Raw genomic sequence first — 18,652 nt, 5'->3', positions numbered from 1 at the left:
TTGTAATAGCTAGATTACATTCCATGTTTAATATTTATATTAGAAATCTCATGGTTAAGCTGTCTTATTCCTCCACCAGGACTGCTATTCATGTGTCTTTATCTGTACTGCCCTTGGTATCTGAATGGCCTTCTTTTTTCATATCAATCTGATATCCTTTCTTATTTCAAGTTCTCAAAAGTTACTGCTTCCATGGGATCACTGAGAAAATAAAAATGTAGTCAACAAAACAATGCAGCACAAACGAAAAAATGAGAATGTGTCTTGGAATACTCCTAGAAAGAAGAGATAATTTCAAACATATTTATACTTGGAATTAAGTCAGATTCAAAGACAACTACTCAGAAATCAAACTAAAATAATCCTTCTGTCCCCTAAGCAGACACCACAACTCCAGCAAAGGTTGACAAATAGTAAATTAAAACATTTTCATTTGAGAAATTACTGTGATATTCACAAAGGTAGTTTTCCACTTAAGTGGAAATTCTCCAGCCCTCCCTGTGTCTCCAGCTTTTGCTCATTGAGTGTCCTAAAACAATGTTATTCAGCCCTTTCTCTCCAAGTTCATAAAAATCAAAGAGAGATGACAGTGCAAAATATTACATGTGGTTGGGACTCAAAAACTATGTTATGTACGCATTTAAAAGAAAATAATGTGATTTCAGTGCCCTATTTATCTAAAAAAAAACCCTACCATTTTTAACTACAGATACAAAATAATGGATTTCTATCAACAATAAAGGTAAATATATATATATATATATTTTGTGTGTGTGTGTGTGTGTGAGGAGATCAGCCCTGTGCTAACATCCGCCAATCCTCCTCTTTTTTTTTTTTGCTGAGGAAGACGGCCCTGGGCTAACATCTGTGCCCATCTTCCTCCACTTTATATGGGACGCTGCCACAGCATGGCTTGCCAAGCAGTGCGTCGGTGTGCGCCCGGGATCCGAACCAGTGAACCCCGGGCCGCCACAGCGGAGCGCGCGCACTTAACAGCTTGCGCCACCGGGCCGGCCCCAAGGTAAATATATTTTTAACCATAGACTTCACTGGTCACATTGTTTCTTCCAGCCATTATGATCCATAATGATAAGGTCAAAAACAAAGAAACAAAAATCTTAGATCATTTATATGATGAGAAATAAAACTCCATAAACTCTTCATAACTTAGTCCCTGAAAATTGCAATTTAACTTTCCCATTGCTGTTTGACAATAAATTTCATTTATACTTTGGTCATATGAATATAATAGAATAGACTATCTCCGACTAGATTTAATTCCCAAAAGACTACTTTATTCAAACATAAATGATTTTAAAAGTTTGGAAAAGGCAAATATTCTTAAATGCTATATATACTGCAAAAGACCAGTGATTATCACAATGCATCATAAAGTTTGGATTTATGATAAGAATGTAAGATTTTTACCTTCCCAATATCCTATTAGAAACAAAGCACATTCACATTAAGTAAAATGAGATAGGTATTATTGCAAAGCCCATTTTAGAAAAAAAGAAACTAAGCTGAGGCTCAGAGAGACTGAGAAAATGAATAAAAGCACACAGCCCAGTATAGAATAATCCAATGGAGTCAACCCTTCTGAATCCGATTTCCCTGTTCTTTACAAAATGCCAAACTGTCTAAGGAAGTCCAGAAGAAACAACTTATGTTCCTAAGCACTGGAAATGTGGAAGGTCTACCATTATACCTATTGGTTGAGCCACTAGAGTATAAAATAAAATAGATTCCTGTTCATAGACTAATATAAAGAGAGATGTTGCCTATAGAATTGGACACGAGGGTAAATCTAACTGTACTTATTCACAGCAAACTACCTTTGTTTTCTATATGAGGCATTTTAAAAAATAACACACACACACACACTCACACATATGCACACACACCTCATCAGCTTTTATATGGAAAAACTACTCTTCCCTCCATGGGGTTGTCGTTTGCTTGAGCCTAAAACTCGTAATTGTCATGCCTATAACTTTACACCTATAATTTTATAACATGATGTTGAACTTCAACACTACGTTAAAAATCCTGAACGTGTCTTTCTAGATTTAGACAAATCTAAATTTAGCTAAATCTAGATTTAGCCAAAACAAGGAAGAGAGCAAATTCTTGAAAAGAAATTATGGGAAAAATACAATGTATGAGTCAGAAAACTTAACTGAAGAAATAACCTAATCAAAATTATAATCTGTGAGTTGTCTGAGTTGTTCTAGTAACCACTCATCCTCAAATTCCAACTAAACGCCTGGACTATGGACTGAAAAGAGTATGACTGAAATAGCATCACTAAAGCTGAGGCCCAACCAAATAACTCTAACCTGCATGAAGAAATACCAGGTTAACAGGAGACGCCTATTTTGCATGAAGCCTGAAATAGGAGAATAGATGAGCAACAATTTAGTAACATCTCTCCAGGACCATCCAGGAGACAGGCTTCCCTGACTGTCCCCTTCACCGCTGAATCCTGATAGATATTAGTCCCTTACGACAGAGACTGATACATCAAGCTACCCTCACTTCATGACAATAGTCAGTTAGCTCATCTGATTTTGTGCTCTGATTTGTGCTCTGCCTGCTTTGATTCTGTGCTCAACAAGTTGCTTTCCAATTTTAAGATAGCTTCCCATAGAGTTATTAGCACAGAACTGCATTGAGTAGCTGACACAAATATTACAGTTTTCTTGACCATTATAGTTTTTATTCTCAATTGGCATTCTAAGACCTGTACTGAACAGCCAGTTCACCTCTTAAAAGGACATCTCAGGTTTATCTTGCTAGAAAATAGCAATTCTCTTTAAACTTCAGTGCAATTCTGCAAGTATTTGTCAAGCACTCTATTTTCAAGACCTAACTTGCACACGGAAGATATAATAAATATTAAAGACATGTTCCCTTATTTCCAGAAGCCTGAAATTTACTAGGAAGACAAACTCACAGATATAACTTAGAAGGAATATTGGATGGTATATAATATAATAGTTTACTATGAAGAGAAGGAAGAGAAACCTAAAAAGAGTCAAATTGATTCAGCTACAACCAAAAAAAAAAAAAATCAGGTAGCATAGTTAGCTTTTATCCCAACTATTTTTTAAAATATACTAGAAAAAAACAATTTTTAGGTGTGTCTATATAATTAGAATAATCTAAACAAATATATATCTTTTTTGGGTGTGTGTATGAGGAAGATCAGCCCTGAGCTAACATCCATGCCAATCCTCCTCCTTTTTGCTGAGGAAGACCCTGGGCTAACATCTGTGCCCATCTTCCTCTACTTTATATGGGATGCTGCGAGAGCATGGCCTGAGAAGCGGTGCGTCAGTGCACGCCCGGGATCCAAACCCGGGCCGCCAGCAGCAGAGCGCGCACACTTAACCGCTACGCCACGTGGCCAGCCCCTAAACAAATGTATATCTTGAAATAAGTACCTTATTTTTAAAAATCTCACGTACCCTTTTCTATTATATATAATGAAGCTTTATTAGTGGAAAATAAAAATTCCTAATTCTTCATGTGTAAAATGAGCATAATAACATGATCTATTAAGGTAAAAGTGATTTGTGAGTTAACCTAAAAGTTGCAGGCCAGCTGCTCTTTCCTATTCAGTAAATGAAATCACCTAACACATACTGTTCTTTGATAGTGCAGTAAACATTGGATTTTTTTTTTAATTCTTTGAAAGGGAAGCAAATATTATCCTACCACGGATGCAATTTGCAAATTCACTTGGTATGTACTGTGAATTTTAAAGCTAACAGTTTCAGAGTAAAGACAATTTTACTATTTGTGACCTTTTAAAGTGCTAATTTAATAAAATATACAATATACTTGTTTTAGGGAATGTCTTCAAATTGAAGATATGAAGTGAGTTCCAAAAAGCAGTGCTATTTGCGGCCAGCAGAGCTTAGACAACATGTAAGGGGCTCTCCTGCTATATCCGAGTGGAATTATTCTATTTAATTTTCAATAAGAACAAAAATATAGCTTACAAACAGAGCCCAACAAAAAACCATTCTATTTAATTTTCCATAGGAACAAAAATATAGCTTATAAATAGAACCAAACAAAAAATTGTTCTATTTAATTTTCCATAGGAACAAAAATGTAGCCTATAACTAGAGCCAAACAATGCTTTATCACTTTACAAACATTTACCAGCATAAATTGTCCACATGTGGACAGAGAATCACATCTCTGCATCATATAATCTCCCCCAAAAATTGTTCTGTATCTATAAGCAAAATGATTCTGGATTTAATTAAAATTTAGGAAATTATTAGGGGCCTTTTATTTACCTATTATTCAGTGTAGTCTCAGGACCATTGACCACCTGCAAGGTCTTGACCCAATATTGCTTAGGCAGCCATAGAACCTAGCACAGGCTTGCACATAAGCAAGGGTTCAATGAGAACCTAGTGAATGAATGAACCGTTTCAGCATCCAATCAAAAGCGTCAGCTTTTTACACTCCAGGTACGGTGTGGTGTTCTATTATGGAAAGAAGAGTAGAAGAGGAAGGTGGCATTTAGGGCCTTTGCCCTAATAAGTAATCCATTAACTAAAGAAACCCAGGAGTGACTGCTTTACTGGGATTATAAACAAGCTCCCTGTCACCGGGATTTATAAAAGATATAAAAAATAAATATATTTATTTAAATGCACATGCACATAAAATAAATATATATATTTAAATGCACAGACACACAAAATGGTTTTCAAAGTTTTTTTTTTATAAAGACAAGAAATCAAAACTTTTTTTTAAGTAACTGAAAGGAAATCGATCCAATCTTTGGAAGTGATTTGAATGTAATATTTAATCCTCTCTGACTCATTTATTCATTCTTTATTTTATTCATTAGACAAACATTATCACTGGAAACTTAGCATACAAATTTAAGAAAAAAATATTTTTCCTGAGACTACAAACTACAATTTCTTTTTCTTTTTTGTTTTTTGTGAGGAAGATCAGCCCTGAGCTAACATCCGTGCTAATCCTCCTCTTTTTGCTGAGAAAGACCGGCTCTGAGCTAACATCTATTGCCAATCATCCTCCTTTTTTTTCCCCAAAGCCCCAGTAGATAGTTGTATGTCATAGTTGCACGTCCTTCCAGTTGCTGTATGTGGGACGCTGCCTCAGCATGGCCAGAGAAGTGGTGCGACGTTGGCCAGAGAAGTGGTGCGACGTTGCACACCCGGGATCCGAACCCAGGCCGCCAGTAGCGGAGCTCGCGCACTTAACCACTACGCCACAGCGCCGGCCCTGAAACTACAATTTCTCTGACAAGGAGAAACAGATTATGCACAGGCAAAAAGTGAAAGCTTTAGAAATAAAAAAATGAAGTATTTTGAAACTGAAGCTTACTGAAAAGTTGAAGTCAACTAGAATCTAAAATTTCAAGTAATTCTGAAGGATGGGGTCATTGGAAAGTACTTAAGATTATCTGGCTTTCAAGAAAATAAGAAAAGACTTTCAGATTTGAAGTTGTGCAAATAAACTAAAAATTCACCTCAACAGCTTCCTCTCATAGCCTGACATACAAACAGAACTTTATCACACATGATACATATTACTCCCCAAAAAGTGAGAATAAAATAAACTTTATTTTTCAGTTTTTGCTGAAATTGGTGGCTTTTTTTTTGTGTGTGAAGAAGATTGGCCCTGAGCAAACATTTGTTGCCAATCTTCATTTTTTTCTGAGAAAGATTGGCCCTGAGCTAACATCTGTGCCCATCTTTCTCTATTTTTTGTATGTGGGACGCCGCCATGGTTTGATGAGCAGTGCATAGGTCCGTGCCCAGGATCTGAACCTGCAAACCCGAGGCCGTCAAAGTGGAGCACACAAACTTAACCACTACACACCGGGGTCAGCCCCCAAAATTGGTTTTTTAAAGTATTTATTTATTAGTACTGTTGAGCTGAAAAGGTCAATGATAAAAATACAGTTTCAATCTCTGCATGGGTTGAATTTAGTTTAGATACTAAAAGAAATTTGAGGGTGAGATAATTAACAATGAAAACTTTTATGTTTCTCCTGATGCATTCACCTATGATTGATATTCTTGGAAATTACTTAAAAAGAAACCCGGGGCTTTTTCAGAATCTGACATATCAGATTTGGTTTGCCTATAAGGTAAATAGAAGAACCCATTGGTTTCATGTAATGTAGGGTTAACTCAGGGTGATCTTTCAGAAAAAGATACAGAACCCAATCCTTGATTTCAGTGGAGAAGACAAACATAACATTTATGTTAACAAAAATAGGCAGAATAAAAAGAAACTGAGAACAGGATATGGGTCTTCTTAAGAAACTAAAACTCACATATAAAACTAATCTCATTTTCTTTTCCCTGATGTTGTAGCTCTTCTATTTCCTGTCTCAGTGAATGGCAACCGTGGAAGGCAGAATAATGGCCCCCTAAACATATCAGCTCCTAACTCCTGGAACCTATAAATGTGACCTTATTTGGGAGAAAAAAGGTATTTGCAGATGTGATTAAATTATTGATCCTGAGATGAGATTTTCCTCGATTACCTGAGTGAGCCCTGATTGCAATCACATATATCCTTATAAGAAGGCAGAGGGAGCTTTGACACAAACAGAGGAAACAATGATGTGAACAGAGCAGAAAGAGATTTGTAGACTCTGGTCTTGAAGACTGAAGTGATGCGGCCACAAGCCAAGGTATGCCAGCGGCCACCAGTAGCTGGAAATGGAAGGATTCTCCACTAGAGCTTCCAGAGGGAGAGCAGCCCTACCAACACCTTGGTTTTGGCCAAGAGATACTGATTTCAGACTTTTTGGCCTCCAGCACTGTGAGAGAATAAATTTCTGTTGTTTTAAGCCAACAAGTTTGTGGTAATTTGTGACAACAGCCACAGGAAACTAATACAGCAACATTGTCCAACCTACTTCTCTTCTAGGCAAGATCCCGGAGCCATCTTCCCTTTTCCCTCTCCCCCTAATGCTTCCCCCACCTTGGCTTCTGCTTCCAAGTCTCGACTACCCCCCAGACCTTAGAGCTCTTAACTGGTCTTCCTGCCTCCTGTCTCTCAGTTCATTCACCAAGATGCCTCCAAGAGAAAGTCCTCTATAGTAAAACCCAACCAAACAACTCCTTAGCATAAAACCCAGTATCCACAGAAACTCCAAACTCCTTAACACAGCACTAAATTCCTGCGACATTCTGACCCCGGCTTTATCCCCAGCTGCATCTCCATCCATATTCCACATCCTAGACTCAGCTCCAGACATAGAATTTTGCAGTCCCTTAAGCTGATATTGCCTCACATTTCTGTACTCACGTTTACCCATAGCATTCTTCCCTTTCCTTGAAATTTCCTCACCAACCTCACTCTTGCTGGGAAATGTGAATTCCTCTTTCAACCTCTCCTCATTGCTGCATCCTGGGCAAGTAGAACTGATTATTCCCTCCTGTGTGTCCCATCATACCCAACGCAAACCTATATCACAAATTCTACATCTACTATTCATTTACTGAGCTGGGTGCCAGGCACCGTGCTGAGCACTTTAAATAAATCATTTCATTTAACCCTCGCCATAATCCTAACAAACAGCAATTATTATCAGAATCCATTTTTCAGATGAGATGATAAAATTCAGATAGGTTAAATAAAGTGGCCAAAGTCACAAGAATAGTAAGTGCCTAAGGTGCATTTTTGTAAATTTTGGATTGACTTTTGATTTTGATTTTGATTTTTTGATGCTTGTATTGGTTATACTGAATATTTGTCTATGTTATTGAGAACAAAATGAAATGAACTGCAAATAATGTTATCATTCAGCATCACTTTGGAAGTTTTAGGGAATAAGATAAAATAAAAATGAGACAGTATTGGAAAGAAAACAAATTATCATTATTTGCAGGAGACTTAATTTTGTACATAAAAAACAAGAGAATTAATAAAAGCTTTCAAAATTAATAAGATAATTCAGTAAAGTGATTGGAGGCATGATAAGAACATATAGGTCAATAATTTTATAAATTCTTAATAATTGTCCTATCCAATTTGGACTTCTGGGTAGTTATCTGTTGCCTTCAATTGCTGAAGTATGTGAGGGCTATGCAGCTCTCTTTCACTATAATCTCACTCCCAAATGCTGTTACCATGAAAGCAAGTCTCAGACCAAATTCTGCCAAAGAAACAAACATTCATTAGCAAGCAGGACCCAAAATAGTCATGCAATATGCTCTATAAGCTTAATGAAGTTCCAGCTCTCTGTGCTTTCAGGCATTCCGAACAGCACCTTAAGTCACATGTGACAATATTCTGATGGCAAGATTCATCTAGCCTTCTGGTCAAATCAGTCTAGAGAATCCTCTAAACATTCTGAGCCTGTGACTGAGGAGTCCTGAGGCCTAGGGCCCCACTCTAAATGGCATAATCACAGAACCCACTAGGTATGTATGCCCTGTTCACTTTTATGCAATATTTCTAGCTAATCTACATACCTTTATTGAGACAGCTTTACTCAGATATCATTCCCATACCATAAAATTCACCCTTTTAAAGTGTAAAATTCAGTGGTTTATAGTAAATTCGCAGAGTTGTGCAACCATCACCACTATCTAACATTAGAACATTTTCATCATTAGAACATGCTCCCCCCACAAAAAAACCCTGTACCCATTAGCAGTCATTTCCTATTCCACATCCACCAGCCCCTGGTAACCACTAATCTGCTTTCTGTCTTCATGTAGTCACCTATTCTGGACATTTCACATAAATGGAATCATACAATATATGGTCTTTTGCAACTAGTTTCTTTCACTTAGCACAATGCTTTTAAGATTCATCCATGTTGTAACAAGTATCAGTACTTCGTTCCTTTTTATTGCCAAATAATATCCCATTGTATGGATATACCACATTTTGCTCATTAGGTAATATACATTTGGGTTGTTTCCATTGTTTGGCTATTATCAATAATGCTGCCATGAATATTTGCATACAAGTTTTTGTGTAGACACATGATTTCATTTCTCTTTGGTATATAACCAGGAGTGGAATTTCTGGGTCATATGGTAACTCTACAACATTTGGAGGAACTGCCAAACTGTTTCTCAAAGCAGCTGCACCATTTCACATTCCCACCTGCAACACATGAGGGTTCTAATTTCTCCACAACCTTTCCAGTACTTATTGTTGTCTGTCTGTCTTATTAAAACCATCTAGTGGTGTGGAGTGGTCAATCCACATATCTGATCACCATACATTTCACTAGTAAATGAAAAAGTCATTTCTGACATCCAAAGTAATTATAAAACCCTCTGGTGCCAATCAAGGATAAAGATAGTATAACAGTCCAGAGTAGCTACTTCTGGAGTGTGGACTCCTGATTTGACCAATGTATCACGTCCAAAGTATGTGGCCTGATTAGGATACTTCAGGTTTAACACTACAATCTAACACACGCATCTATATGACACTGTCTCTGCTGAAATATTTTCAAGTAAATTATAGAAAATATAGTATCAATTAGAAAAAAACTGGAAGAAAATGTAAAATGATATTTTTAAAATCTTGGCATGAAGAATACTTTTTAAGCTTTACACAAAGCCCAGAGAAAAGGTTAACTTATTTGATAATGAATGCATTTTAAACTTGAATACAGAAATGATACAATAATTAAAGTTAAAATACATTTGTTACATATATGATGATGATAGATAAAATGTCAAAGCTATAAATATACAAAGCATTCTCTAAATTAATGAAAAAAATATCTAAACGCTCCACAAGTAAAATGGGCTACAGAAGTGAATAGGTATTTTATAAGAGAAGAAATACAGTTAGTCATTGAACATATTAAATGAAGTTCATCTCCAATAATAAGCAATGACATGCAGATAAAATAAATAATAAGAGTGTTCGCCTGTGATATAGATAAACAAATATTAGCTGCATGAATTAGGGCTCATTTAGTGGTAAGTGACATAAAAGAGGGAAATTTATGATGAAAATATGGAGATGTTTTATGGAGCCCAGAGTCAGGAACGTACCTGAGCCTATGGAAAGAATTAAAACAAGAACAGGAACACGAGGCCCTGATAAATCATCAGAGACCAGCACCACAAGGCAATGAGCAGGGCTCCACAGGCAGCAGGCAGCAAGACCACATGCCAGGCCCTGTAGCAAAAGGGCATTACTGCAGCTTCCCAGTGGCATGTCAACAGCGACAGTTTACCAATAGCAGAGAGGGCTCTGTGGAGGCAGCAGAGAAAGAAAGAGGGATTTACTGGAATAGCAGCTGAGGTCATTCTTTTAGAGAGGTGCACTTGAGTTCTGGCTCTCCAGGCAGGGGGCACCAGGCTTGCAGATAGAAAGCCAGGTTCAGGTATTAATATCCAAAGTGGAAAATCCAAGGAAAAACTGTGTCCATCTTGTCTACGTCATCATAACATGGATATTAATGGAAGCATGCCTTGTATATATATCTAAATAAACGCACAGAGCGATATCTGGTTGGTATGATCTAACATTGGGTGGAACTGGGGGTGATTTGTACATTCTCTTTTGTTCTTTTCAACGCTGTTTGGTTTGTTTGTTTGCATGTTTTCACAATGAGCATGTAGCACTTTTTTAAAAATTACAGATTTTTTTAGAGACCCTGCACTATCTTCATGATGTGATCTACTATTTTCCAACTATTTCTGTTGAATGCCATTTTAAAAATAAGAGTTCCTTGCTAAGTGACAGGAACTTTCTAAACACTTTAATGATTTTATATCATACAATCCTCATAGCAACTACAGTATATGAGAAGGAATTTCTATCCCCATTTAAAAACCAAAGCACAGAGAGATTAATTTATCTAAACGCGCATAGTTGCTAACATGGAGCTGCAGTTTAAATCCAGATCTTTCAATCTCTAAACTTGTGCTCTGCTCCTTAATATATTACACCAGTTCCCTGATTATGTTACAACACTTGAGATTGTGTATCATCACTTTCCTCAATCCCTCCTCCTGCCTACTCTACAAGCAGTAACCACTTTCAGCTCGCTTGCTAAAAGCAAGGTAGGCAATGAGCTTGCTTGCACATATTTTTTGTGTGTGTGTGTGAGGAAGATCAGCCCCGAGCTAACATCCGTGCCTATCCTCCTCAAGACTGGCCCTGGGCTAACATCTGTGCCTGTCTTCCTCCACTTTATATGGCATGCCGCCACAGTGTGGCCTGACAGGTGGTGCATTGGTGCGCGCCCAGGATCCGAACCCAGGCCGCCAGCAGCAGAGCGCGCGCACTTAACTGCTACACCATGGGGCCGGCCCCACTGCTTGCACATATTTTATTTTATTTGTTTTTTATTTATTTTTTTTATAAAGGGGGTGGGCAGAGGTAGCTTTTATTTTATTTATTTTATTTTATTTTATTTTATTTTATTTTATTTTATTTTATTTTATTTTATTTTATTTTATTTTAGTGAGAAAGATCAGCCCTGAGCTAACATCCATGCTAATCCTCCTCTTTTTGCTGAGGAAGACTGGCCCTGGGCTAACATCCGTGCTCATCTTCCTCCACTTTATATGGGACACCGTCACAGCACGGCTTGACAAGCAGTGTGTCAGTGCGCTCCCGGGATCCGAACCTGGGCTGGCAACAGCGGAGCACGCGCACTTAACCACTATGCCACGGGGTTGGCCCCAACTTGCACAGAGTTTAAACAATCAGCTAGATTAGCAGTCTTTCAGGATTTATTACTTCTCCCAGAGTCAGTGCATGAAGCATGTCTGTAGGTGACAATCACTCGTCCTAAAACCAAGAGCTGATGAGTGTGACAGGTCCACAAATCACCAAAAAGTAGAAAGCTGAAAGCTAACACTACTCTGACCAACATCAGCTCAGATGTTGCTGCCTTCCAAGCACCACTCCCAAAATATATTGGTCACATGACTAGGTTTTCTAACTCTTTGTTTCTTTGTCTTTTAGCTGCTGAGTGATATATTGTTTCTATGTGGGGAAAAAGTAATGTATCTTCAGGCTCAACATTTCAAAAGAAAATCTTTATATGCAGGGTTGTCTTGAGTGAGCTCTCTTTAAGATTTATCAATCAATACATAGATATACCAATCAATACATACATCATCAATATCTATACATCTATGCCAATCAGAAAAATAATATGCCTATAAAGGTAAGGCTAGGTCGAGAGGGTGTTGTTTTGTTCTGTCCTCCAGATTTTAAATAAAGTCTTCTGTGATTTCTTTGGATCATTGATCATTGAACAATTCATTGTTCTTAAGAGCAATCTGAGCCTAGCAGAATCAACAACAGAATTTAAACAGAAGAGGAATGAATCTGGAAAGGAAATTTGTTTGTAAGCGTAAATGACCAGCTGAGCTAGGGCGACTGAGAATAATTTTTTAACATGTGTCTGTTATCCTTGTCACAGATGATTAGACCAGGAATTTGCCCCGACTCAAAAACTCATCTAAGTCCAAAAAAAAAAACAGCTCAGTAGCAACTATGAACCCATGCTGCAAATAGTTCTACAAATCCTAAAAAATAACGAAGTGAAACAGACATAGGCAATTGTTCAGCCACAATTGATTTTTTTTTTATTTATTTTATGCCAACCATAACTGGAAAGCATTTCTGCATTTATGCCTTCCGGTCACGGACTCCATTCATCTGGGATGCTCTATTTTCCTTTCTTCAACTATACACTGAATAAATAATTATTAAGCACTTTCTATATACAAAACATTGGACTAGATACTAAGCAGATACAAAGGTGAATAAGACACAGTTCCTGTCCTACAGGAATTTATAATTTAATAATTGGCTAATACCTCTTTCAAATGTTTATTCAACAAGCACTAAGTTACTAAGTGACAGAAAAAAGATTTCATGTTGGAGACTGTTATATGAACACATGGGCTCCTGGCCCTAAAATATTTATATTCCATTAAGGGGACAGATTTGTAAACAAATATGTGCAGCAAAATGTGGAACGCACATAATAAATTCATTACAGATACAGAAAAGGAAGGATAGTCAATTCTAGGTGAAGGATCAGGGAAAGTCTTCATTGTGAGAGTGATGTTTGAACTATCAATAGAGTCTATGGAGTGAGGTAATAAAGTGCAGCAGAACTATTCCCATGAGAACGAAGTCCTGAGCATCATGGTTCTCTCAGGAAATGCAAGTGATGTGAGTTTAAGAGACAGTTTAGAGAGGACAGTAGGGAAGGAGAGAGTCGTGGGACGTGGAGAGAAAAAGATGAGGCTGAAAAGCTAGGTCAGGGTGTGGAAGACCCTCAAGGACTTACTTCATAGGAAATTAATGGGTTTTAAAGAAGAGGGTAAGAGCATGATGGTATCTGCCATTTTTGAACAGGACTCTGGCAGCCCAATGTGCAGGATTCGTGGCAGGGAGGAGGAGGTTGGCCAAAGTAAATGGGAGGTTGGAAGAGGCAAGGAATGCGTGCCACAATCTCTGCAGGAGTCAGACAGGTCTGGACCCAGTCAAAAGCAGAGTGGTCAGCCATGTTAAAGACATGATGTAGAAGAGGCAGAAGTTCAGGGCTTGGGCTCAACTGGCAGAAATTCTACTGGGGTATTGAGAGCATAGAGAAAATGGTGGGGAGGACTTATGCCCTTGTAGGGAAGCAAACTGGAATTTCAGGAGTACTAATATGTAGTTTGAAAAATCCCTGAAGCAATGCTGATGACGATAACCCTTGTTTAGAATAGTTGGTTTAGACCATGCCCCCAAAATGAAAGTAATACAACCACACAGTAATTTCATTTTCCAAATCACAGTATTTTATATGTGTGTTGGAAATGTTCATTATCATCATCATCACCATCATATATTAAACTAATTCATCCATTTATTGCCCTCTTTGAAACAAAGTGGCTTTATAATTCTGTTTTTTTCTAATTTTATAGTTAGAACCACTCTTGAAGTCAGTGTCTCTGGAAAAATTTGATGTAATCAGGGAAGACATAACATTTTAGGTTAAATATAACCAATTGAGCACTTAGATACTTCAGCTGTGTTACAAGCACCTAGGAAATTATTTAGGCAATCCAACAAAACTTTATAACTAGACAAGTGTGAGAAATGACATGATTTATGGACAGTGACTTGACTTAATAGTGACTTGACTTAAACGTGATCATGTTTTATCTGTGCATATGAAAACAAGTTCTGTTTTTCTCCTTTTTTCTACAGAAAGCATTGTTTCCTCGTCCGTTTTCCTGTTCTCAACATTTTTTTTTAGTTGAATATAGGCTTTTCTAAAATTTTGTCTTACCACATTGTGGCACAAAATTAAAACTAGTGGAACAAATACACAGGGAAAGCACGTTAGCAGATGAGAAACCTATTGCTTCTTGAAGAGGCCAGGCCACCAGTAGCTCTTCTTACCCCAGATTATACCCAAGTGAAACCATCATGTCTTGCTTCACTTTATCAGTTCAATTTAACAAGTAATTCATTAGAAACATCTTTCCCCAAGACAAACCTTTAGGTCAAAGATATGCTTATTTATTTTCCTATTTCGAGATGTTATATAGGATATCAAACATACAAATTCTATTACTTCTCACTTTGTCTCCATTTTTTTTTTGCATACTATTCATCCCAGATTAAACAAGCAAATCATCTGCCAGTATTCAAAAAGTACTGTGTCTACTTCTAGAACTAGCTTTGCTGTGCTTAGAGACAAAGTAAGTTAAACTTGAAATTACCTATTTGTTTCTCACATCTTCACAAATGAAACTTTATTGAATGTTTTATATTAACTAAGATTGAATAATTACATTTTTATTAAATTGTATGGTAAAGTCAGTAATTTTAATGCTCTTACTGTGTATATAAACTAATATTTTTTAAGGATATAGACATACACAAATTCATGGGTGTCCAGATTCATTCTTCCAATGTGTCCATCAGGGAACAAACAGTTATTGAAAACCTTCTATGTGCAAAGCACACAGTTACGTTTTGTGAAAATCAATGATAAAACAAATACACACTCTTAAAACTGGTAGGGGAGACAGACATGCAAAAACCTAAATAATTACAAGCAGAATAAAATAAAAGTCCAAGAAATGTGGTGTGGGAACTCAAAGGAAGGAACAATTATTTACAGTTGCAGGAGTCTAGGAAAACATCACGGGTTGCTATAAGTGAGGTATACCTTGACAACAAAGGATAGGCTCAGAAATGCGAAGGGGTGGGCAGGAGGCTTTTCAGCCTGTCTGAAAGCATCAACCATAGTGAGAAATGAAAGGATACACAAGGGACTTGGAGACTAGCCAGTGCTCCACTTGGGCTGGAGTCCACGTCTGAGAGGAGACTGGAAGGGGCTATGGGCAGGATGAGGAAAGACCCTGAACACCATGTTAAGGTGCTTGGATTCTATTCTCTAAGCAGGGGGAAACACTGAAACTTTCTGCAAAAGGAAAATCACACAATTCAGTCTCTAGGATGCTAACTACACAACACGTGAAAAACAGACCAAAGAAGTGAATTCTGGAATCACAGAGAATAATTCAGAGAATATTTTAATAGTCTGGGAGAAAGCAACAACTTCCTAAACAAGAATGGTGGCAGCAGGAATGGGAAGGAAGTGACACTTTGGAGAGCTGCGTAGACAAGCTTCAGTGATTGATCAATAACTGTAAGTCAAAGGTTATAACAATTAAAAAGTAACAGTATACAAGGGCAGGCCTGGTGGTGTGGTGGTGAAGTGTGCACGCTCCGCTGCTGGCTGCCCGGGTTCAGATCCCAGGCGCGCACCGATGCACCACTTGTCAGGCCATGCTGTGGTGGCGTCCCATATAAAGTAGAGGAAGATAGGCAAGATGTTAGCCTAGGGCCAGTCTTCCTCAGCAAAAAGAGGAGGATTGGCATGGATGTTAGCTCAGGGCCGATCTTCCTCACACACACAAAAAAGTAACAGTATACATGCCACATAGTATTGGTTCATTTTATTTCAAAAGTCGACTATAGCACTCTTTCCCACAAAGCCCAGATGCCCCCTAGGAATCCCTCCAGTTACCACTCCTGGCAGCCAGCACTTAGTAACAATTAATCAGTTAACACAAGATTGAACCCACTTGCCATCTCCACTATAAGCTCTGTATTTGCCACAGAGATATAAATGGTGTGAAAAAAAGGTAACATTACAAAGGTAAATTGCAAGAAAGGCACAGATAGTTATCAACATCAAACATTGCTCATTTTCAGGATGAAGAAAGGTAGCTATAGATCCCTATTGAGAGGAAAAACTAGAACAGCAACAGCAGAACTTGACATCCCTTCGGGAGACTATTAAGTGAAATAAGGACTTGGAACTAGGAAGTGGTTGGCATTAGAAATAATCTACCTTAACTTAATCCCTTAAAAAACTCAGACATTAGGATTAGGGCCTAAATTTTCAAATTGGCATTGACAATCGATCACAAGACTTCCTTCAATCAGAGCATGTTTACATTTTATTTCAAGTTCCTGCCTCAGTACCATAGAATTATCAAGCTCCAAGTGACATCCCAGGTCATCTAGACCAGAGATTCAACCTTTCATAGGAACGAGTGCCCAGAGAAGTGACTAGATTGTCAGAGGTCACAGAGCCAGTGTCAGGAACAGAATAAAAGCTCAGGGATTTCCATTATACCTTGCTGACACACTCCATAAGAAAGCAAGAAGTCACATAAATGACATTCAAATGACAGAATGGTTTAAGTGAAACAAAGAAACTGAAACCATTTAATTCAAATTATGAGACAAATCTTGAGTTGAAAGGCAATCCTCTTTTAGCTGGTATATTTCAAACTTCTCTCCAAAAATATTTTTAAATTCACCAATTTAAATTACCAATTAAGAGAAACATTCACAAATAACTTAATATTGATTATGCCTCCTTTTCCCAATGCCTACAAAAGGCTTTGGATGAAACCACTGGCATAAAAATCAATTGAGATCAACTTTCTAATATTTCTGCTTCCACAATTAATTTAAAAGTTGAGATAGCAAGATAAGTCGGATAATATGCTCCAAAATAGTAGGTAATTTACATGGGCTTAACAAATACAGTTATCGTTTTGGTATAGTTCTCAGGTATCACGTTGAGTCTCCCTCATTTGCTCTCACTCTACTAGCTCGCTCGCTCTCTCGTATGCTTGGCTTTATAGCTGGGAAACATGAAAACAGAGTTATATACATTGATATGATGCAATAGTAAGGAGCTGTGGGCAATGAGAAACAAATTTCTCAAAATGGTTCTAAAACCACCATTATGCTAACTAAGGCTCAGAAATGTGTTGGTTTCAACCAGTTATGGCAATTATAATCATATCTGGTTCATTACGCTCTGACATTTGAGATGGTTCTTAAAATTAATGTGTCACTTGTTACTTGTTATATATATAGACAGAGAGAGAGGGAGAGCAGCTAATTAGCAAAGTAGAAAATACTGACTTTTACAAATTCATGTCACAATTCAGCCAGTCAGAATAGTGTAGTGACATTTTCAATATCTAAGTAATTATTTTATTTACATGGAATTCTGAAGAACATATTCGTCATGAAAGGAACGCTGGAATTTATTAATGTAAAGCTAGCAAGTTAAATGGTGACTTCCTCGTCATTAAGAAAGCAGTGGATTGAAATGACAGGGCTTGGGGTCAATTCTCAACTCCAAAGGCAAATACAAATGTCATACACTCAATTCAATTAATTTTCCTCTACTTTTAATTTGCCTAGTATATCACCTTTCTCTAGCATTTAGCTTTCATCTCACCTGGCCTGCTGACTTCCAGTTAAACAGTCCTCTCATTACTTAATTTTCCACAGCTTCATTAGGTAACAGCAGTGGAAAAAAGATAAGAATCAATACTTGGAAATTAAACATCAAATTGTTAAAGTTTATGCCATTCATCTGAATTGTTCTACCCACAGCTCTCATCAGTTGGAGACAGATAAAATGCAAAAGAATTCCGTATTCGTCTTTGTGACAGTATTGATATTGGCTATTGTAATTGTGTCTCCCAGCTTTGTAACTTTTCAGTCACTAACACATCAATACTGATAGGAAAGAGCCCCATCCTTAAAGCCTAAAATAGAGAACATAGGGAAGAGTGACAGCATATGGCCAGTGGTCAGAAAAATACACCTAAGAATTAGACATATAAGGACTCAACCTTGCCACCTCCTAGATGTGTGACTTAGGCTATTACTTCAATTCTCTCTGAACCTCAATCTCACCTGTAAAATAGGACATAACATCACCTGTTTTACAGAATTGTTGTAAGGATTGAGTGAATTAGCATACGTTAAGTGCCTTATACACTGCCTCACATAGATTTAGATTTTGACATGAATTTAAACAAAATGTATAACAAATGTCCAAGCTGTCATGTTTTTGCCCTATTAGTACAGCTTGTGTTTGAATGGCTTTACTGTCTAATAAATAGAAATATTTCCCAGGTACTATCAATGATATTTTGTTTCTTCAGAGTTTCAGGAAGTTATCTGGTAATTCCCTCAGAATATTTGCAGTATTATTCTTTACAGAATAAACTTGACAAAATGTCTCACAATTTGAAAAAGAACGCCCAATAGCTGATGTCGCCGGCTGAAGAGGCATTACACTGATGATTGT

General features: G+C 37.4%; 1 protein-coding gene across 1 annotated transcript in view; it reads right to left on the bottom strand.

Annotated features, from left to right (window-relative positions):
* The window catches only part of CPNE8 (copine 8), a 205,010-nt gene that overhangs the window by 177,656 nt on the left and 8,702 nt on the right, over nt 1–18,652 (bottom strand). The gene's annotated exons all lie outside the window — the stretch shown is intronic.

The sequence above is a fragment of the Diceros bicornis genome, chromosome 17, assembly GCF_020826845.1.
Source record: "Diceros bicornis minor isolate mBicDic1 chromosome 17, mDicBic1.mat.cur, whole genome shotgun sequence".
Taxonomy (NCBI): domain Eukaryota; kingdom Metazoa; phylum Chordata; class Mammalia; order Perissodactyla; family Rhinocerotidae; genus Diceros; species Diceros bicornis.
This window is presented reverse-complemented; position numbering and strand designations above follow the sequence as displayed.